A 19176-nucleotide genomic window follows, 5' to 3' on the forward strand; every position below is an offset into this window, starting at 1 on the left:
TGTTGGGATGCCGAGGAATATTTCCACAGTCGTCACTAAGGCAAGACATCTAAGGAGCTTTTGATAAGGACCTGGGGCCCTGTGGTATTTTGTCAAGGGCGCAAAGAAGGAGATTGCGTTGGCCGGGAATCGAACCCGGGTCAACTGCTTGGAAGGCAGCTATGCTCACCACTATACCACCAACGCAAGGCTGTGCGCCAGGCATCCTGCTACCTCTATACAATTAAGGCCACACATGACATTGACTCACGGACCCCCTCCAGCGCAAGGTCCATTCGCTGCCGTACCAAGTGACCACTAGGAAGATCAGCTAGAAATATTTCCCCATTCGTGGAGAGAAAGGAAGCCAAGCCAGTAGATACGGTAAAGGTGTGATTGTGCAGTGCGCATGAAGGAACTGGAGATACAAGTTTTGCAAAGGCCTTTCACTCGGGCAAAAGGGACACGGAATGTGTCCCACGCCCAACGTGGGGCTCGAACCCACGACCCTGAGATTAAGAGTCTCATGCTCTACCGACTGAGCTAGCCGGGCTACAGCACTTTTGCTCTTCAAGGCCTCTCACAGCCACCTGAGTCCGCAGACTTTTTGATAGCTTTCGACATAATTCCTTTGGCTAAACTCAATGCGCTTCCAAGTACTACTCTGTTCACTTGCTGTCAGGGCGCTACATCACCATTTTTGCTGTGACTTTGGAGGATCACAACAAAATGCGCTGGCTGATTCCAAACCCTTTTCTCTCTGTGCAAAACATCAAGCCGTAGCCTCCCACATAACATCTGCCAAGTCATTCATTTGCCCTTTCCGGCCGAGGCGGCATCAAGCAATACCTCAACCGAGAAGGTCAAATGCAAAGTGTACGGCGCTGGCTTAGCATGCAAGGTGTCACGTGCTCTTCCCAGTTCCCTTCGATAGCTCAGCTGGTAGAGCGGAGGACTGTAGAGACAAAGCAGCAATCCTTAGGTCGCTGGTTCAATTCCGGCTCGAAGGAAGAGCTTTTTACCCCGCGTCTCTACTTTTAGAAAGAAGGCAATCTCTTATCTCTACAAATGTGCAATTGGGAAGCTTTTTAGGCACCTTCAGTTCATCTTTCATGTCTCCTTTGGGCCAGCTCAAGCGCACTTGTCGTGTGGTCTCTGTGGCGCAATCGGTTAGCGCGTTCGGCTGTTAACCGAAAGGTTGGTGGTTCAAGCCCACCCAGGGACTTTCTCTTTACCTTAGCAGGGCCCGCTGCCAAGTCTCACCCTAACCTAAGAAGACAAATAGCGTCCTTTGGCTTGTCTCACACGGCTGACGATTAACCATTCACTCGAGACATTCCTTGAAAACGGACTAGAATAATGTCGCAATCAATTGCTCTTCTTCTGGAATGTTCAAGATCTTTCATAGTTTAGTCAAGCCACTTCTTCGCTTCCGCTGAGTCTCAGGAACAAACCCCAGCATTTCTATTCACACCTGAACACCAGGGGATGTGTGAGAATTGTGGAAGCACCTTTTTTCACCTTACATGATCCCATTGTTGGTGTCAGGAAGCCTGCATAGCTAAAAGTGCCTAGATTGACATGGCCAAAGGCCTCAATTGTTGTCAAATGGCCTGGATAGAGGTGTTAAAAACGTGGAATACAGATAGTGTCAATGTTTAAGCGTGTGCCCCGGGGCTATGCTGGGCTTGAAGTACACAGGGATGCAATGTTTCTTAAAGATCCTTCTGAGTTTTTCCAACGCTCCAGTTACATACGGGATGACTAGATTTCTCCTAGTGTTCTGCTTCTCCCCAGTTTGTTTCCCTGACCTTGCGGAGGTTTTAACCAAGACCCAGTCTGGGTAGCCACAAGCTTTCAAAGCCCTCCTGAGATGTCACGGTAGCACTCTCCTAGTCATGCGCTAGGATTTGTATAGTTGGTCTCTGCTTACCAGAGAGGCTGTCGGGTAAATTCAGTGTGGTATTCTGCTTAACAGAGTGCTGCCATGGATTAGTCAGGTCTGCTCATGATTCTCTGATGTTGTTTGAGTTTGTCTGAGTTATTCCCGCCTTCAGGAAGCTGTGAGAGCTTTCCAGAACATGGGTAGGGGCTAGGCAAATGAACAGCGTGAATACGGATACCGCCCTGGCCAGTTGCAAGGGAGGGCAGTCCTGTGGCATGCTGGGAGTGGCATTTATGTTCTGCGAGCACATGGGCTCAGCGTCTTTCCTGGGAGAGGACTGAACAGCTGGGCTGGAGGCAGGCTGCCTCGCCTGGCGCCGGCTGCCATGAGGCCCCAGGTGGGTGGACCTGAGGGCCTCAAGCCAGTCAGGACGTCAATACTGCTTAACTAAGAGATCAGCTAGATGTCTTCAGTGTGAAAAGTTCTCATTTTGGAGTATCCTACTACAATTCCCCATCCCTATCCCCAGCTCGACAAGAAAACTCCAAAAACAAACATCCCCTAGTCCGGTCATTGAAGGCAAGGAGCGTTTGCGCGCGTGTGTATTTGGCTGAAGAAATACACTGTGCCTGGCTGCAGGGCGAAGTCAAGGGAAACCGGGGCAAACACGCCAGCGTCCCTCGCAAGGGTGGCGTTGCATCTGTGTTCTTTTGTCTTTAGACTCTTTTGGTTGCTACCATGTCAGCCGGATATTGCAGAGTCCTAAGAACCAGCTCGTGTTCCAGTGGGTGGTGGTGTGAGTCAAAAGGCAGATAGCGGTCTGTGTGGGTAGGTTTCCTGGAGACCTCCATGCCCAAGTCAGCCCCTTCCTTGCCTTGTAAGACGCCGTCCAAAAGGGGGCATTTGCTATTCAGTGCCTCTTCCCGTGTACACTTGATATATTTGTCCACTGACTTTATGGGTTCACTAAAAGCTTGTGGGGTGCTGATGCTCTAATCTTGACCCAAGTAGAATCCACATGCCTTTACAAACGGCTTGGTCTTTTCCCCATGGAACAATTCAAGGCTCAAGGGTCAGCAATGAATGCACTTGGTCAGGCTTTAGTTCTTTTTGGCTGTCAAGAGACTTACCTCCTTTCAGATGTTTCCCACAATCTCAACAGCCTCTGCCAAGTGTATACAAGTGAAAAGGCCGATGGCATCATGGGACGTGATTGTTTCTTCCGGCTCCAACTTCAGTCTACATTCCTTGTTGACACATTCTTTAGCATTCTTCCAAATGGTGCATTATCTTGCCAGTTGAGGGTGTTAGAATGGTAGGCAGATACTTAGAAACGCTGTGTGTGACAGAGTTGATTCTTTGGGAATCAGTGGTTGAAATGCCTGAACCTTGTTGCTTGATACTGCTGTACCCCGCGAGCGAGTTAAAGCAGGAGGCCGGAGCCTGTTGGGATGCCGAGGAATATTTCCACAGTCGTCACTAAGGCAAGACATCTAAGGAGCTTTTGATAAGGACCTGGGGCCCTGTGGTATTTTGTCAAGGGCGCAAAGAAGGAGATTGCGTTGGCCGGGAATCGAACCCGGGTCAACTGCTTGGAAGGCAGCTATGCTCACCACTATACCACCAACGCAAGGCTGTGCGCCAGGCATCCTGCTACCTCTATACAATTAAGGCCACACATGACATTGACTCACGGACCCCCTCCAGCGCAAGGTCCATTCGCTGCCGTACCAAGTGACCACTAGGAAGATCAGCTAGAAATATTTCCCCATTCGTGGAGAGAAAGGAAGCCAAGCCAGTAGATACGGTAAAGGTGTGATTGTGCAGTGCGCATGAAGGAACTGGAGATACAAGTTTTGCAAAGGCCTTTCACTCGGGCAAAAGGGACACGGAATGCGTCCCACGCCCAACGTGGGGCTCGAACCCACGACCCTGAGATTAAGAGTCTCATGCTCTACCGACTGAGCTAGCCGGGCTACAGCACTTTTGCTCTTCAAGGCCTCTCACAGCCACCTGAGTGCGCAGACTTTTTGATAGCTTTCGACATAATTCCTTTGGCTAAACTCAATGCGCTTCCAAGTACTACTCTGTTCACTTGCTGTCAGGGCGCTACATCACCATTTTTGCTGTGACTTTGGAGGATCACAACAAAATGCGCTGGCTGATTCCAAACCCTTTTCTCTCTGTGCAAAACATCAAGCCGTAGCCTCCCACATAACATCTGCCAAGTCATTCATTTGCCCTTTCCGGCCGAGGCGGCATCAAGCAATACCTCAACCGAGAAGGTCAAATGCAAAGTGTACGGCGCTGGCTTAGCATGCAAGGTGTCACGTGCTCTTCCCAGTTCCCTTCGATAGCTCAGCTGGTAGAGCGGAGGACTGTAGAGACAAAGCAGCAATCCTTAGGTCGCTGGTTCAATTCCGGCTCGAAGGCAGAGCTTTTTACCCCGCGTCTCTGCCTTTTAGAAAGAAGGCAATCTCTTATCACTACAAATGTGCAATTGGGAAGCTTTTTAGGCACCTTCAGTTCATCTTTCATGTCTCCTTTGGGCCAGCTCAAGCACGCTTGTCGTGTGGTCTCTGTGGCGCAATCGGTTAGCGCGTTCGGCTGTTAACCGAAAGGTTGGTGGTTCAAGCCCACCCAGGGACGCTCGTGCTTTCTCTTTACCTTAGTAGGGCCCGCTGCCAAGTCTCACCCTAACCTAAGAAGACAAATAGCGTCCTTTGGCTTGTCTCACACGGCTGACGATTAACCATTCACTCGAGACATTCCTTGAAAACGGACTAGAATAATGTCGCAATCAATTGCTCTTCTTCTGGAATGTTCAAGATCTTTCATAGTTTAGTCAAGCCACTTCTTCGCTTCCGCTGAGTCTCAGGAACAAACCCCAGCATTTCTATTCACACCTGAACACCAGGGGATGTGTGAGAATTGTGGAAGCACCTTTTTTCACCTTACATGATCCCATTGTTGGTGTCAGGAAGCCTGCATAGCTAAAAGTGCCTAGATTGACATGGCCAAAGGCCTCAATTGTTGTCAAATGGCCTGGATAGAGGTGTTAAAAACGTGGAATACAGATAGTGTCAATGTTTAAGCGTGTGCCCCGGGGCTATGCTGGGCTTGAAGTACACAGGGATGCAATGTTTCTTAAAGATCCTTCTGAGTTTTTCCGACGCTCCAGTTACATACGGGATGACTAGATTTCTCCTAGTGTTCTGCTTCTCCCCAGTTTGTTTCCCTGACCTTGCGGAGGTTTTAACCAAGACCCAGTCTGGGTAGCCACAAGCTTTCAAAGCCCTCCTGAGATGTCACGGTAGCACTCTCCTAGTCATGCGCTAGGATTTGTATAGTTGGTCTCTGCTTACCAGAGAGGCTGTCGGGTAAATTCAGTGTGGTATTCTGCTTAACAGAGTGCTGCCATGGATTAGTCAGGTCTGCTCATGATTCTCTGATGTTGTTTGAGTTTGTCTGAGTTATTCCCGCCTTCAGGAAGCTGTGAGAGCTTTCCAGAACATGGGTAGGGGCTAGGCAAATGAACAGCGTGAATACGGATACCGCCCTGGCCAGTTGCAAGGGAGGGCAGTCCTGTGGCATGCTGGGAGTGGCATTTATGTTCTGCGAGCACATGGGCTCAGCGTCTTTCCTGGGAGAGGACTGAACAGCTGGGCTGGAGGCAGGCTGCCTCGCCTGGCGCCGGCTGCCATGAGGCCCCAGGTGGGTGGACCTGAGGGCCTCAAGCCAGTCAGGACGTCAATACTGCTTAACTAAGAGATCAGCTAGATGTCTTCAGTGTGAAAAGTTCTCATTTTGGAGTATCCTACTACAATTCCCCATCCCTATCCCCAGCTCGACAAGAAAACTCCAAAAACAAACATCCCCTAGTCCGGTCATTGAAGGCAAGGAGCGTTTGCGCGCGTGTGTATTTGGCTGAAGAAATACACTGTGCCTGGCTGCGGGGCGAAGTCAAGGGAAACCGGGGCAAACACGCCAGCGTCCCTCGCAAGGGTGGCGTTGCATCTGTGTTCTTTTGTCTTTAGACTCTTTTGGTTGCTACCATGTCAGCCGGATATTGCAGAGTCCTAAGAACCAGCTCGTGTTCCAGTGGGTGGTGGTGTGAGTCAAAAGGCAGATAGCGGTCTGTGTGGGTAGGTTTCCTGGAGACCTCCATGCCCAAGTCAGCCCCTTCCTTGCCTTGTAAGACGCCGTCCAAAAGGGGGCATTTGCTATTCAGTGCCTCTTCCCGTGTACACTTGATATATTTGTCCACTGACTTTATGGGTTCACTAAAAGCTTGTGGGGTGCTGATGCTCTAATCTTGACCCAAGTAGAATCCACATGCCTTTACAAACGGCTTGGTCTTTTCCCCATGGAACAATTCAAGGCTCAAGGGTCAGCAATGAATGCACTTGGTCAGGCTTTAGTTCTTTTTGGCTGTCAAGAGACTTACCTCCTTTCAGATGTTTCCCACAATCTCAACAGCCTCTGCCAAGTGTATACAAGTGAAAAGGCCGATGGCATCATGGGACGTGATTGTTTCTTCCGGCTCCAACTTCAGTCTACATTCCTTGTTGACACATTCTTTAGCATTCTTCCAAATGGTGCATTATCTTGCCAGTTGAGGGTGTTAGAATGGTAGGCAGATACTTAGAAACGCTGTGTGTGACAGAGTTGATTCTTTGGGAATCAGTGGTTGAAATGCCTGAACCTTGTTGCTTGATACTGCTGTACCCCGCGAGCGAGTTAAAGCAGGAGGCCGGAGCCTGTTGGGATGCCGAGGAATATTTCCACAGTCGTCACTAAGGCAAGACATCTAAGGAGCTTTTGATAAGGACCTGGGGCCCTGTGGTATTTTGTCAAGGGCGCAAAGAAGGAGATTGCGTTGGCCGGGAATCGAACCCGGGTCAACTGCTTGGAAGGCAGCTATGCTCACCACTATACCACCAACGCAAGGCTGTGCGCCAGGCATCCTGCTACCTCTATACAATTAAGGCCACACATGACATTGACTCACGGACCCCCTCCAGCGCAAGGTCCATTCGCTGCCGTACCAAGTGACCACTAGGAAGATCAGCTAGAAATATTTCCCCATTCGTGGAGAGAAAGGAAGCCAAGCCAGTAGATACGGTAAAGGTGTGATTGTGCAGTGCGCATGAAGGAACTGGAGATACAAGTTTTGCAAAGGCCTTTCACTCGGGCAAAAGGGACACGGAATGTGTCCCACGCCCAACGTGGGGCTCGAACCCACGACCCTGAGATTAAGAGTCTCATGCTCTACCGACTGAGCTAGCCGGGCTACAGCACTTTTGCTCTTCAAGGCCTCTCACAGCCACCTGAGTCCGCAGACTTTTTGATAGCTTTCGACATAATTCCTTTGGCTAAACTCAATGCGCTTCCAAGTACTACTCTGTTCACTTGCTGTCAGGGCGCTACATCACCATTTTTGCTGTGACTTTGGAGGATCACAACAAAATGCGCTGGCTGATTCCAAACCCTTTTCTCTCTGTGCAAAACATCAAGCCGTAGCCTCCCACATAACATCTGCCAAGTCATTCATTTGCCCTTTCCGGCCGAGGCGGCATCAAGCAATACCTCAACCGAGAAGGTCAAATGCAAAGTGTACGGCGCTGGCTTAGCATGCAAGGTGTCACGTGCTCTTCCCAGTTCCCTTCGATAGCTCAGCTGGTAGAGCGGAGGACTGTAGAGACAAAGCAGCAATCCTTAGGTCGCTGGTTCAATTCCGGCTCGAAGGAAGAGCTTTTTACCCCGCGTCTCTACTTTTAGAAAGAAGGCAATCTCTTATCTCTACAAATGTGCAATTGGGAAGCTTTTTAGGCACCTTCAGTTCATCTTTCATGTCTCCTTTGGGCCAGCTCAAGCGCGCTTGTCGTGTGGTCTCTGTGGCGCAATCGGTTAGCGCGTTCGGCTGTTAACCGAAAGGTTGGTGGTTCAAGCCCACCCAGGGACTTTCTCTTTACCTTAGCAGGGCCCGCTGCCAAGTCTCACCCTAACCTAAGAAGACAAATAGCGTCCTTTGGCTTGTCTCACACGGCTGACGATTAACCATTCACTCGAGACATTCCTTGAAAACGGACTAGAATAATGTCGCAATCAATTGCTCTTCTTCTGGAATGTTCAAGATCTTTCATAGTTTAGTCAAGCCACTTCTTCGCTTCCGCTGAGTCTCAGGAACAAACCCCAGCATTTCTATTCACACCTGAACACCAGGGGATGTGTGAGAATTGTGGAAGCACCTTTTTTCACCTTACATGATCCCATTGTTGGTGTCAGGAAGCCTGCATAGCTAAAAGTGCCTAGATTGACATGGCCAAAGGCCTCAATTGTTGTCAAATGGCCTGGATAGAGGTGTTAAAAACGTGGAATACAGATAGTGTCAATGTTTAAGCGTGTGCCCCGGGGCTATGCTGGGCTTGAAGTACACAGGGATGCAATGTTTCTTAAAGATCCTTCTGAGTTTTTCCGACGCTCCAGTTACATACGGGATGACTAGATTTCTCCTAGTGTTCTGCTTCTCCCCAGTTTGTTTCCCTGACCTTGCGGAGGTTTTAACCAAGACCCAGTCTGGGTAGCCACAAGCTTTCAAAGCCCTCCTGAGATGTCACGGTAGCACTCTCCTAGTCATGCGCTAGGATTTGTATAGTTGGTCTCTGCTTACCAGAGAGGCTGTCGGGTAAATTCAGTGTGGTATTCTGCTTAACAGAGTGCTGCCATGGATTAGTCAGGTCTGCTCATGATTCTCTGATGTTGTTTGAGTTTGTCTGAGTTATTCCCGCCTTCAGGAAGCTGTGAGAGCTTTCCAGAACATGGGTAGGGGCTAGGCAAATGAACAGCGTGAATACGGATACCGCCCTGGCCAGTTGCAAGGGAGGGCAGTCCTGTGGCATGCTGGGAGTGGCATTTATGTTCTGCGAGCACATGGGCTCAGCGTCTTTCCTGGGAGAGGACTGAACAGCTGGGCTGGAGGCAGGCTGCCTCGCCTGGCGCCGGCTGCCATGAGGCCCCAGGTGGGTGGACCTGAGGGCCTCAAGCCAGTCAGGACGTCAATACTGCTTAACTAAGAGATCAGCTAGATGTCTTCAGTGTGAAAAGTTCTCATTTTGGAGTATCCTACTACAATTCCCCATCCCTATCCCCAGCTCGACAAGAAAACTCCAAAAACAAACATGCCCTAGTCCGGTCATTGAAGGCAAGGAGCGTTTGCGCGCGTGTGTATTTGGCTGAAGAAATACACTGTGCCTGGCTGCGGGGCGAAGTCAAGGGAAACCGGGGCAAACACGCCAGCGTCCCTCGCAAGGGTGGCGTTGCATCTGTGTTCTTTTGTCTTTAGACTCTTTTGGTTGCTACCATGTCAGCCGGATATTGCAGAGTCCTAAGAACCAGCTCGTGTTCCAGTGGGTGGTGGTGTGAGTCAAAAGGCAGATAGCGGTCTGTGTGGGTAGGTTTCCTGGAGACCTCCATGCCCAAGTCAGCCCCTTCCTTGCCTTGTAAGACGCCGTCCAAAAGGGGGCATTTGCTATTCAGTGCCTCTTCCCGTGTACACTTGATATATTTGTCCACTGACTTTATGGGTTCACTAAAAGCTTGTGGGGTGCTGATGCTCTAATCTTGACCCAAGTAGAATCCACATGCCTTTACAAACGGCTTGGTCTTTTCCCCATGGAACAATTCAAGGCTCAAGGGTCAGCAATGAATGCACTTGGTCAGGCTTTAGTTCTTTTTGGCTGTCAAGAGACTTACCTCCTTTCAGATGTTTCCCACAATCTCAACAGCCTCTGCCAAGTGTATACAAGTGAAAAGGCCGATGGCATCATGGGACGTGATTGTTTCTTCCGGCTCCAACTTCAGTCTACATTCCTTGTTGACACATTCTTTAGCATTCTTCCAAATGGTGCATTATCTTGCCAGTTGAGGGTGTTAGAATGGTAGGCAGATACTTTTGAAACGCTGTGTGTGACAGAGTTGATTCTTTGGGAATCAGTGGTTGAAATGCCTGAACCTTGTTGCTTGATACTGCTGTACCCCGCGAGCGAGTTAAAGCAGGAGGCCGGAGCCTGTTGGGATGCCGAGGAATATTTCCACAGTCGTCACTAAGGTAAGACATCTAAGGAGCTTTTGATAAGGACCTGGGGCCCTGTGGTATTTTGTCAAGGGCGCAAAGAAGGAGATTGCGTTGGCCGGGAATCGAACCCGGGTCAACTGCTTGGAAGGCAGCTATGCTCACCACTATACCACCAACGCAAGGCTGTGCGCCAGGCATCCTGCTACCTCTATACAATTAAGGCCACACATGACATTGACTCACGGACCCCCTCCAGCGCAAGGCCCATTCGCTGCCGTACCAAGTGACCACTAGGAAGATCAGCTAGAAATATTTCCCCATTCGTGGAGAGAAAGGAAGCCAAGCCAGTAGATACGGTAAAGGTGTGATTGTGCAGTGCGCATGAAGGAACTGGAGATACAAGTTTTGCAAAGGCCTTTCACTCGGGAAAAAGGGAGACGGAATGCGTCCCACGCCCAACGTGGGGCTCGAACCCACGACCCTGAGATTAAGAGTCTCATGCTCTACCGACTGAGCTAGCCGGGCTACAGCACTTTTGCTCTTCAAGGCCTCTCACAGCCACCTGAGTCCGCAGACTTTTTGATAGCTTTCGACATAATTCCTTTGGCTAAACTCAATGCGCTTCCAAGTACTACTCTGTTCACTTGCTGTCAGGGCGCTACATCACCATTTTTGCTGTGACTTTGGAGGATCACAACAAAATGCGCTGGCTGATTCCAAACCCTTTTCTCTCTGTGCAAAACATCAAGCCGTAGCCTCCCACATAACATCTGCCAAGTCATTCATTTGCCCTTTCCGGCCGAGGCGGCATCAAGCAATACCTCAACCGAGAAGGTCAAATGCAAAGTGTACGGCGCTGGCTTAGCATGCAAGGTGTCACGTGCTCTTCCCAGTTCCCTTCGATAGCTCAGCTGGTAGAGCGGAGGACTGTAGAGACAAAGCAGCAATCCTTAGGTCGCTGGTTCAATTCCGGCTCGAAGGCAGAGCTTTTTACCCCGCGTCTCTGCCTTTTAGAAAGAAGGCAATCTCTTATCACTACAAATGTGCAATTGGGAAGCTTTTTAGGCACCTTCAGTTCATCTTTCATGTCTCCTTTGGGCCAGCTCAAGCACACTTGTCGTGTGGTCTCTGTGGCGCAATCGGTTAGCGCGTTCGGCTGTTAACTGAAAGGTTGGTGGTTCAAGCCCACCCAGGGACGCTCGTGCTTTCTCTTTACCTTAGTAGGGCCCGCTGCCAAGTCTCACCCTAACCTAAGAAGACAAATAGCGTCCTTTGGCTTGTCTCACACGGCTGACGATTAACCATTCACTCGAGACATTCCTTGAAAACGGACTAGAATAATGTCGCAATCAATTGCTCTTCTTCTGGAATGTTCAAGATCTTTCATAGTTTAGTCAAGCCACTTCTTCGCTTCCGCTGAGTCTCAGGAACAAACCCCAGCATTTCTATTCACACCTGAACACCAGGGGATGTGTGAGAATTGTGGAAGCACCTTTTTTCACCTTACATGATCCCATTGTTGGTGTCAGGAAGCCTGCATAGCTAAAAGTGCCTAGATTGACATGGCCAAAGGCCTCAATTGTTGTCAAATGGCCTGGATAGAGGTGTTAAAAACGTGGAATACAGATAGTGTCAATGTTTAAGCGTGTGCCCCGGGGCTATGCTGGGCTTGAAGTACACAGGGATGCAATGTTTCTTAAAGATCCTTCTGAGTTTTTCCGACGCTCCAGTTACATACGGGATGACTAGATTTCTCCTAGTGTTCTGCTTCTCCCCAGTTTGTTTCCCTGACCTTGCGGAGGTTTTAACCAAGACCCAGTCTGGGTAGCCACAAGCTTTCAAAGCCCTCCTGAGATGTCACGGTAGCACTCTCCTAGTCATGCGCTAGGATTTGTATAGTTGGTCTCTGCTTACCAGAGAGGCTGTCGGGTAAATTCAGTGTGGTATTCTGCTTAACAGAGTGCTGCCATGGATTAGTCAGGTCTGCTCATGATTCTCTGATGTTGTTTGAGTTTGTCTGAGTTATTCCCGCCTTCAGGAAGCTGTGAGAGCTTTCCAGAACATGGGTAGGGGCTAGGCAAATGAACAGCGTGAATACGGATACCGCCCTGGCCAGTTGCAAGGGAGGGCAGTCCTGTGGCATGCTGGGAGTGGCATTTATGTTCTGCGAGCACATGGGCTCAGCGTCTTTCCTGGGAGAGGACTGAACAGCTGGGCTGGAGGCAGGCTGCCTCGCCTGGCGCCGGCTGCCATGAGGCCCCAGGTGGGTGGACCTGAGGGCCTCAAGCCAGTCAGGACGTCAATACTGCTTAACTAAGAGATCAGCTAGATGTCTTCAGTGTGAAAAGTTCTCATTTTGGAGTATCCTACTACAATTCCCCATCCCTATCCCCAGCTCGACAAGAAAACTCCAAAAACAAACATCCCCTAGTCCGGTCATTGAAGGCAAGGAGCGTTTGCGCGCGTGTGTATTTGGCTGAAGAAATACACTGTGCCTGGCTGCGGGGCGAAGTCAAGGGAAACCGGGGCAAACACGCCAGCGTCCCTCGCAAGGGTGGCGTTGCATCTGTGTTCTTTTGTCTTTAGACTCTTTTGGTTGCTACCATGTCAGCCGGATATTGCAGAGTCCTAAGAACCAGCTCGTGTTCCAGTGGGTGGTGGTGTGAGTCAAAAGGCAGATAGCGGTCTGTGTGGGTAGGTTTCCTGGAGACCTCCATGCCCAAGTCAGCCCCTTCCTTGCCTTGTAAGACGCCGTCCAAAAGGGGGCATTTGCTATTCAGTGCCTCTTCCCGTGTACACTTGATATATTTGTCCACTGACTTTATGGGTTCACTAAAAGCTTGTGGGGTGCTGATGCTCTAATCTTGACCCAAGTAGAATCCACATGCCTTTACAAACGGCTTGGTCTTTTCCCCATGGAACAATTCAAGGCTCAAGGGTCAGCAATGAATGCACTTGGTCAGGCTTTAGTTCTTTTTGGCTGTCAAGAGACTTACCTCCTTTCAGATGTTTCCCACAATCTCAACAGCCTCTGCCAAGTGTATACAAGTGAAAAGGCCGATGGCATCATGGGACGTGATTGTTTCTTCCGGCTCCAACTTCAGTCTACATTCCTTGTTGACACATTCTTTAGCATTCTTCCAAATGGTGCATTATCTTGCCAGTTGAGGGTGTTAGAATGGTAGGCAGATACTTTTGAAACGCTGTGTGTGACAGAGTTGATTCTTTGGGAATCAGTGGTTGAAATGCCTGAACCTTGTTGCTTGATACTGCTGTACCCCGCGAGCGAGTTAAAGCAGGAGGCCGGAGCCTGTTGGGATGCCGAGGAATATTTCCACAGTCGTCACTAAGGCAAGACATCTAAGGAGCTTTTGATAAGGACCTGGGGCCCTGTGGTATTTTGTCAAGGGCGCAAAGAAGGAGATTGCGTTGGCCGGGAATCGAACCCGGGTCAACTGCTTGGAAGGCAGCTATGCTCACCACTATACCACCAACGCAAGGCTGTTCGCCAGGCATCCTGCTACCTCTATACAATTAAGGCCACACATGACATTGACTCACGGACCCCCTCCAGCGCAAGGTCCATTCGCTGCCGTACCAAGTGACCACTAGGAAGATCAGCTAGAAATATTTCCCCATTCGTGGAGAGAAAGGAAGCCAAGCCAGTAGATACGGTAAAGGTGTGATTGTGCAGTGCGCATGAAGGAACTGGAGATACAAGTTTTGCAAAGGCCTTTCACTCGGGCAAAAGGGACACGGAATGTGTCCCACGCCCAACGTGGGGCTCGAACCCACGACCCTGAGATTAAGAGTCTCATGCTCTACCGACTGAGCTAGCCGGGCTACAGCACATTTGCTCTTCAAGGCCTCTCACAGCCACCTGAGTCCGCAGACTTTTTGATAGCTTTCGACATAATTCCTTTGGCTAAACTCAATGCGCTTCCAAGTACTACTCTGTTCACTTGCTGTCAGGGCGCTACATCACCATTTTTGCTGTGACTTTGGAGGATCACAACAAAATGCGCTGGCTGATTCCAAACCCTTTTCTCTCTGTGCAAAACATCAAGCCGTAGCCTCCCACATAACATCTGCCAAGTCATTCATTTGCCCTTTCCGGCCGAGGCGGCATCAAGCAATACCTCAACCGAGAAGGTCAAATGCAAAGTGTACGGCGCTGGCTTAGCATGCAAGGTGTCACGTGCTCTTCCCAGTTCCCTTCGATAGCTCAGCTGGTAGAGCGGAGGACTGTAGAGACAAAGCAGCAATCCTTAGGTCGCTGGTTCAATTCCGGCTCGAAGGAAGAGCTTTTTACCCCGCGTCTCTACTTTTAGAAAGAAGGCAATCTCTTATCTCTACAAATGTGCAATTGGGAAGCTTTTTAGGCACCTTCAGTTCATCTTTCATGTCTCCTTTGGGCCAGCTCAAGCGCGCTTGTCGTGTGGTCTCTGTGGCGCAATCGGTTAGCGCGTTCGGCTGTTAACCGAAAGGTTGGTGGTTCAAGCCCACCCAGGGACTTTCTCTTTACCTTAGCAGGGCCCGCTGCCAAGTCTCACCCTAACCTAAGAAGACAAATAGCATCCTTTGGCTTGTCTCACACGGCTGACGATTAACCATTCACTCGAGACATTCCTTGAAAACGGACTAGAATAATGTCGCAATCAATTGCTCTTCTTCTGGAATGTTCAAGATCTTTCATAGTTTAGTCAAGCCACTTCTTCGCTTCCGCTGAGTCTCAGGAACAAACCCCAGCATTTCTATTCACACCTGAACACCAGGGGATGTGTGAGAATTGTGGAAGCACCTTTTTTCACCTTACATGATCCCATTGTTGGTGTCAGGAAGCCTGCATAGCTAAAAGTGCCTAGATTGACATGGCCAAAGGCCTCAATTGTTGTCAAATGGCCTGGATAGAGGTGTTAAAAAGGTGGAATACAGATAGTGTCAATGTTTAAGCGTGTGCCCCGGGGCTATGCTGGGCTTGAAGTACACAGGGATGCAATGTTTCTTAAAGATCCTTCTGAGTTTTTCCGACGCTCCAGTTACATACGGGATGACTAGATTTCTCCTAGTGTTCTGCTTCTCCCCAGTTTGTTTCCCTGACCTTGCGGAGGTTTTAACCAAGACCCAGTCTGGGTAGCCACAAGCTTTCAAAGCCCTCCTGAGATGTCACGGTAGCACTCTCCTAGTCATGCGCTAGGATTTGTATAGTTGGTCTCTGCTTACCAGAGAGGCTGTCGGGTAAATTCAGTGTGGTATTCTGCTTAACAGAGTGCTGCCATGGATTAGTCAGGTCTGCTCATGATTCTCTGATGTTGTTTGAGTTTGTCTGAGTTATTCCCGCCTTCAGGAAGCTGTGAGAGCTTTCCAGAACATGGGTAGGGGCTAGGCAAATGAACAGCGTGAATACGGATACCGCCCTGGCCAGTTGCAAGGGAGGGCAGTCCTGTGGCATGCTGGGAGTGGCATTTATGTTCTGCGAGCACATGGGCTCAGCGTCTTTCCTGGGAGAGGACTGAACAGCTGGGCTGGAGGCAGGCTGCCTCGCCTGGCGCCGGCTGCCATGAGGCCCCAGGTGGGTGGACCTGAGGGCCTCAAGCCAGTCAGGACGTCAATACTGCTTAACTAAGAGATCAGCTAGATGTCTTCAGTGTGAAAAGTTCTCATTTTGGAGTATCCTACTACAATTCCCCATCCCTATCCCCAGCTCGACAAGAAAACTCCAAAAACAAACATCCCCTAGTCCGGTCATTGAAGGCAAGGAGCGTTTGCGCGCGTGTGTATTTGGCTGAAGAAATACACTGTGCCTGGCTGCGGGGCGAAGTCAAGGGAAACCGGGGCAAACACGCCAGCGTCCCTCGCAAGGGTGGCGTTGCATCTGTGTTCTTTTGTCTTTAGACTCTTTTGGTTGCTACCATGTCAGCCGGATATTGCAGAGTCCTAAGAACCAGCTCGTGTTCCAGTGGGTGGTGGTGTGAGTCAAAAGGCAGATAGCGGTCTGTGTGGGTAGGTTTCCTGGAGACCTCCATGCCCAAGTCAGCCCCTTCCTTGCCTTGTAAGACGCCGTCCAAAAGGGGGCATTTGCTATTCAGTGCCTCTTCCCGTGTACACTTGATATATTTGTCCACTGACTTTATGGGTTCACTAAAAGCTTGTGGGGTGCTGATGCTCTAATCTTGACCCAAGTAGAATCCACATGCCTTTACAAACGGCTTGGTCTTTTCCCCATGGAACAATTCAAGGCTCAAGGGTCAGCAATGAATGCACTTGGTCAGGCTTTAGTTCTTTTTGGCTGTCAAGAGACTTACCTCCTTTCAGATGTTTCCCACAATCTCAACAGCCTCTGCCAAGTGTATACAAGTGAAAAGGCCGATGGCATCATGGGACGTGATTGTTTCTTCCGGCTCCAACTTCAGTCTACATTCCTTGTTGACACATTCTTTAGCATTCTTCCAAATGGTGCATTATCTTGCCAGTTGAGGGTGTTAGAATGGTAGGCAGATACTTTTGAAACGCTGTGTGTGACAGAGTTGATTCTTTGGGAATCAGTGGTTGAAATGCCTGAACCTTGTTGCTTGATACTGCTGTACCCCGCGAGCGAGTTAAAGCAGGAGGCCGGAGCCTGTTGGGATGCCGAGGAATATTTCCACAGTCGTCACTAAGGCAAGACATCTAAGGAGCTTTTGATAAGGACCTGGGGCCCTGTGGTATTTTGTCAAGGGCGCAAAGAAGGAGATTGCGTTGGCCGGGAATCGAACCCGGGTCAACTGCTTGGAAGGCAGCTATGCTCACCACTATACCACCAACGCAAGGCTGTGCGCCAGGCATCCTGCTACCTCTATACAATTAAGGCCACACATGACATTGACTCACGGACCCCCTCCAGCGCAAGGTCCATTCGCTGCCGTACCAAGTGACCACTAGGAAGATCAGCTAGAAATATTTCCCCATTCGTGGAGAGAAAGGAAGCCAAGCCAGTAGATACGGTAAAGGTGTGATTGTGCAGTGCGCATGAAGGAACTGGAGATACAAGTTTTGCAAAGGCCTTTCACTCGGGCAAAAGGGACACGGAATGTGTCCCACGCCCAACGTGGGGCTCGAACCCACGACCCTGAGATTAAGAGTCTCATGCTCTACCGACTGAGCTAGCCGGGCTACAGCACTTTTGCTCTTCAAGGCCTCTCACAGCCACCTGAGTCCGCAGACTTTTTGATAGCTTTCGACATAATTCCTTTGGCTAAACTCAATGCGCTTCCAAGTACTACTCTGTTCACTTGCTGTCAGGGCGCTACATCACCATTTTTGCTGTGACTTTGGAGGATCACAACAAAATGCGCTGGCTGATTCCAAACCCTTTTCTCTCTGTGCAAAACATCAAGCCGTAGCCTCCCACATAACATCTGCCAAGTCATTCATTTGCCCTTTCCGGCCGAGGCGGCATCAAGCAATACCTCAACCGAGAAGGTCAAATGCAAAGTGTACGGCGCTGGCTTAGCATGCAAGGTGTCACGTGCTCTTCCCAGTTCCCTTCGATAGCTCAGCTGGTAGAGCGGAGGACTGTAGAGACAAAGCAGCAATCCTTAGGTCGCTGGTTCAATTCCGGCTCGAAGGAAGAGCTTTTTACCCCGCGTCTCTACTTTTAGAAAGAAGGCAATCTCTTATCTCTACAAATGTGCAATTGGGAAGCTTTTTAGGCACCTTCAGTTCATCTTTCATGTCTCCTTTGGGCCAGCTCAAGCGCGCTTGTCGTGTGGTCTCTGTGGCGCAATCGGTTAGCGCGTTCGGCTGTTAACCGAAAGGTTGGTGGTTCAAGCCCACCCAGGGACTTTCTCTTTACCTTAGCAGGGCCCGCTGCCAAGTCTCACCCTAACCTAAGAAGACAAATAGCGTCCTTTGGCTTGTCTCACACGGCTGACGATTAACCATTCACTCGAGACATTCCTTGAAAACGGACTAGAATAATGTCGCAATCAATTGCTCTTCTTCTGGAATGTTCAAGATCTTTCATAGTTTAGTCAAGCCACTTCTTCGCTTCCGCTGAGTCTCAGGAACAACCCTTAGCATTTCTATTCACACCTGAACACCAGGGGATGTGTGAGAATTGTGGAAGCACCTTTTTTCACCTTACATGATCCCATTGTTGGTGTCAGGAAGCCTGCATAGCTAAAAGTGCCTAGATTGACATGGCCAAAGGCCTCAATTGTTGTCAAATGGCCTGGATAGAGGTGTTAAAAACGTGGAATACAGATAGTGTCAATGTTTAAGCGTGTGCCCCGGGGCTATGCTGGGCTTGAAGTACACAGGGATGCAATGTTTCTTAAAGATCCTTCTGAGTTTTTCCAACGCTCCAGTTACATACGGGATGACTAGATTTCTCCTAGTGTTCTGCTTCTCCCCAGTTTGTTTCCCTGACCTTGCGGAGGTTTTAACCAAGACCCAGTCTGGGTAGCCACAAGCTTTCAAAGCCCTCCTGAGATGTCACGGTAGCACTCTCCTAGTCATGCGCTAGGATTTGTATAGTTGGTCTCTGCTTACCAGAGAGGCTGTCGGGTAAATTCAGTGTGGTATTCTGCTTAACAGAGTGCTGCCATGGATTAGTCAGGTCTGCTCATGATTCTCTGATGTTGTTTGAGTTTGTCTGAGTTATTCCCGCCTTCAGGAAGCTGTGAGAGCTTTCCAGAACATGGGTAGGGGCTAGGCAAATGAACAGCGTGAATACGGATACCGCCCTGGCCAGTTGCAAGGGAGGGCAGTCCTGTGGCATGCTGGGAGTGGCATTTATGTTCTGCGAGCACATGGGCTCAGTGTCTTTCCTGGGAGAGGACTGAACAGCTGGGCTGGAGGCAGGCTGCCTCGCCTGGCGCCGGCTGCCATGAGGCCCCAGGTGGGTGGACCTGAGGGCCTCAAGCCAGTCAGGACGTCAATACTGCTTAACTAAGAGATCAGCTAGATGTCTTCAGTGTGAAAAGTTCTCATTTTGGAGTATCCTACTACAATTCCCCATCCCTATCCCCAGCTCGACAAGAAAACTCCAAAAACAAACATCCCCTAGTCCGGTCATTGAAGGCAAGGAGCGTTTGCGCGCGTGTGTATTTGGCTGAAGAAATACACTGTGCCTGGCTGCGGGGCGAAGTCAAGGGAAACCGGGGCAAACACGCCAGCGTCCCTCGCAAGGGTGGCGTTGCATCTGTGTTCTTTTGTCTTTAGACTCTTTTGGTTGCTACCATGTCAGCCGGAT

At 49.9% G+C, this 19176-nt stretch overlaps 23 non-coding genes across 23 annotated transcripts; 11 read left to right on the forward strand and 12 right to left on the reverse strand.

Annotated features, from left to right (window-relative positions):
* Window positions 1–114: 114 nt before the first annotated feature.
* TRNAG-UCC (transfer RNA glycine (anticodon UCC)) lies at window positions 115–186 on the reverse strand. The gene has a single exon. It is a non-coding gene; the product is annotated as a tRNA-Gly (tRNA).
* A 273-nt stretch (window positions 187–459) lies between these two features.
* TRNAK-CUU (transfer RNA lysine (anticodon CUU)) lies at window positions 460–532 on the reverse strand. Its single transcript has one exon. It is a non-coding gene; the product is annotated as a tRNA-Lys (tRNA).
* Window positions 533–903: 371 nt separating this feature from the next.
* TRNAY-GUA (transfer RNA tyrosine (anticodon GUA)) lies at window positions 904–989 on the forward strand. Its single transcript is given in 2 exon segments — window positions 904–940; window positions 954–989. It is a non-coding gene; the product is annotated as a tRNA-Tyr (tRNA).
* A 141-nt stretch (window positions 990–1130) lies between these two features.
* Window positions 1131–1204, forward strand: TRNAN-GUU (transfer RNA asparagine (anticodon GUU)). Its single transcript has one exon. It is a non-coding gene; the product is annotated as a tRNA-Asn (tRNA).
* A 2218-nt stretch (window positions 1205–3422) lies between these two features.
* Window positions 3423–3494, reverse strand: TRNAG-UCC (transfer RNA glycine (anticodon UCC)). The gene has a single exon. It is a non-coding gene; the product is annotated as a tRNA-Gly (tRNA).
* Window positions 3495–3767: 273 nt separating this feature from the next.
* On the reverse strand, window positions 3768–3840 carry TRNAK-CUU (transfer RNA lysine (anticodon CUU)). Its single transcript has one exon. It is a non-coding gene; the product is annotated as a tRNA-Lys (tRNA).
* Window positions 3841–4211: 371 nt separating this feature from the next.
* On the forward strand, window positions 4212–4297 carry TRNAY-GUA (transfer RNA tyrosine (anticodon GUA)). Its single transcript is given in 2 exon segments — window positions 4212–4248; window positions 4262–4297. It is a non-coding gene; the product is annotated as a tRNA-Tyr (tRNA).
* A 142-nt stretch (window positions 4298–4439) lies between these two features.
* On the forward strand, window positions 4440–4513 carry TRNAN-GUU (transfer RNA asparagine (anticodon GUU)). Its single transcript has one exon. It is a non-coding gene; the product is annotated as a tRNA-Asn (tRNA).
* Window positions 4514–6739: 2226 nt separating this feature from the next.
* On the reverse strand, window positions 6740–6811 carry TRNAG-UCC (transfer RNA glycine (anticodon UCC)). The gene has a single exon. It is a non-coding gene; the product is annotated as a tRNA-Gly (tRNA).
* A 273-nt stretch (window positions 6812–7084) lies between these two features.
* On the reverse strand, window positions 7085–7157 carry TRNAK-CUU (transfer RNA lysine (anticodon CUU)). The gene has a single exon. It is a non-coding gene; the product is annotated as a tRNA-Lys (tRNA).
* Window positions 7158–7528: 371 nt separating this feature from the next.
* Window positions 7529–7614, forward strand: TRNAY-GUA (transfer RNA tyrosine (anticodon GUA)). The gene is given in 2 exon segments: window positions 7529–7565; window positions 7579–7614. It is a non-coding gene; the product is annotated as a tRNA-Tyr (tRNA).
* A 141-nt stretch (window positions 7615–7755) lies between these two features.
* TRNAN-GUU (transfer RNA asparagine (anticodon GUU)) lies at window positions 7756–7829 on the forward strand. The gene has a single exon. It is a non-coding gene; the product is annotated as a tRNA-Asn (tRNA).
* Window positions 7830–10048: 2219 nt separating this feature from the next.
* TRNAG-UCC (transfer RNA glycine (anticodon UCC)) lies at window positions 10049–10120 on the reverse strand. Its single transcript has one exon. It is a non-coding gene; the product is annotated as a tRNA-Gly (tRNA).
* A 273-nt stretch (window positions 10121–10393) lies between these two features.
* Window positions 10394–10466, reverse strand: TRNAK-CUU (transfer RNA lysine (anticodon CUU)). Its single transcript has one exon. It is a non-coding gene; the product is annotated as a tRNA-Lys (tRNA).
* A 371-nt stretch (window positions 10467–10837) lies between these two features.
* Window positions 10838–10923, forward strand: TRNAY-GUA (transfer RNA tyrosine (anticodon GUA)). The gene is given in 2 exon segments: window positions 10838–10874; window positions 10888–10923. It is a non-coding gene; the product is annotated as a tRNA-Tyr (tRNA).
* Window positions 10924–13366: 2443 nt separating this feature from the next.
* On the reverse strand, window positions 13367–13438 carry TRNAG-UCC (transfer RNA glycine (anticodon UCC)). The gene has a single exon. It is a non-coding gene; the product is annotated as a tRNA-Gly (tRNA).
* Window positions 13439–13711: 273 nt separating this feature from the next.
* TRNAK-CUU (transfer RNA lysine (anticodon CUU)) lies at window positions 13712–13784 on the reverse strand. Its single transcript has one exon. It is a non-coding gene; the product is annotated as a tRNA-Lys (tRNA).
* Window positions 13785–14155: 371 nt separating this feature from the next.
* Window positions 14156–14241, forward strand: TRNAY-GUA (transfer RNA tyrosine (anticodon GUA)). The gene is given in 2 exon segments: window positions 14156–14192; window positions 14206–14241. It is a non-coding gene; the product is annotated as a tRNA-Tyr (tRNA).
* A 141-nt stretch (window positions 14242–14382) lies between these two features.
* On the forward strand, window positions 14383–14456 carry TRNAN-GUU (transfer RNA asparagine (anticodon GUU)). The gene has a single exon. It is a non-coding gene; the product is annotated as a tRNA-Asn (tRNA).
* A 2219-nt stretch (window positions 14457–16675) lies between these two features.
* On the reverse strand, window positions 16676–16747 carry TRNAG-UCC (transfer RNA glycine (anticodon UCC)). The gene has a single exon. It is a non-coding gene; the product is annotated as a tRNA-Gly (tRNA).
* Window positions 16748–17020: 273 nt separating this feature from the next.
* TRNAK-CUU (transfer RNA lysine (anticodon CUU)) lies at window positions 17021–17093 on the reverse strand. The gene has a single exon. It is a non-coding gene; the product is annotated as a tRNA-Lys (tRNA).
* A 371-nt stretch (window positions 17094–17464) lies between these two features.
* On the forward strand, window positions 17465–17550 carry TRNAY-GUA (transfer RNA tyrosine (anticodon GUA)). The gene is given in 2 exon segments: window positions 17465–17501; window positions 17515–17550. It is a non-coding gene; the product is annotated as a tRNA-Tyr (tRNA).
* Window positions 17551–17691: 141 nt separating this feature from the next.
* TRNAN-GUU (transfer RNA asparagine (anticodon GUU)) lies at window positions 17692–17765 on the forward strand. Its single transcript has one exon. It is a non-coding gene; the product is annotated as a tRNA-Asn (tRNA).
* Window positions 17766–19176: the final 1411 nt, after the last annotated feature.

This window comes from Staurois parvus, unplaced genomic scaffold, assembly GCF_062004578.1.
Source record: "Staurois parvus isolate SC_StPar_1 unplaced genomic scaffold, SC_StPar_1.0 ptg002181l, whole genome shotgun sequence".
Lineage (NCBI taxonomy): Eukaryota > Metazoa > Chordata > Amphibia > Anura > Ranidae > Staurois > Staurois parvus.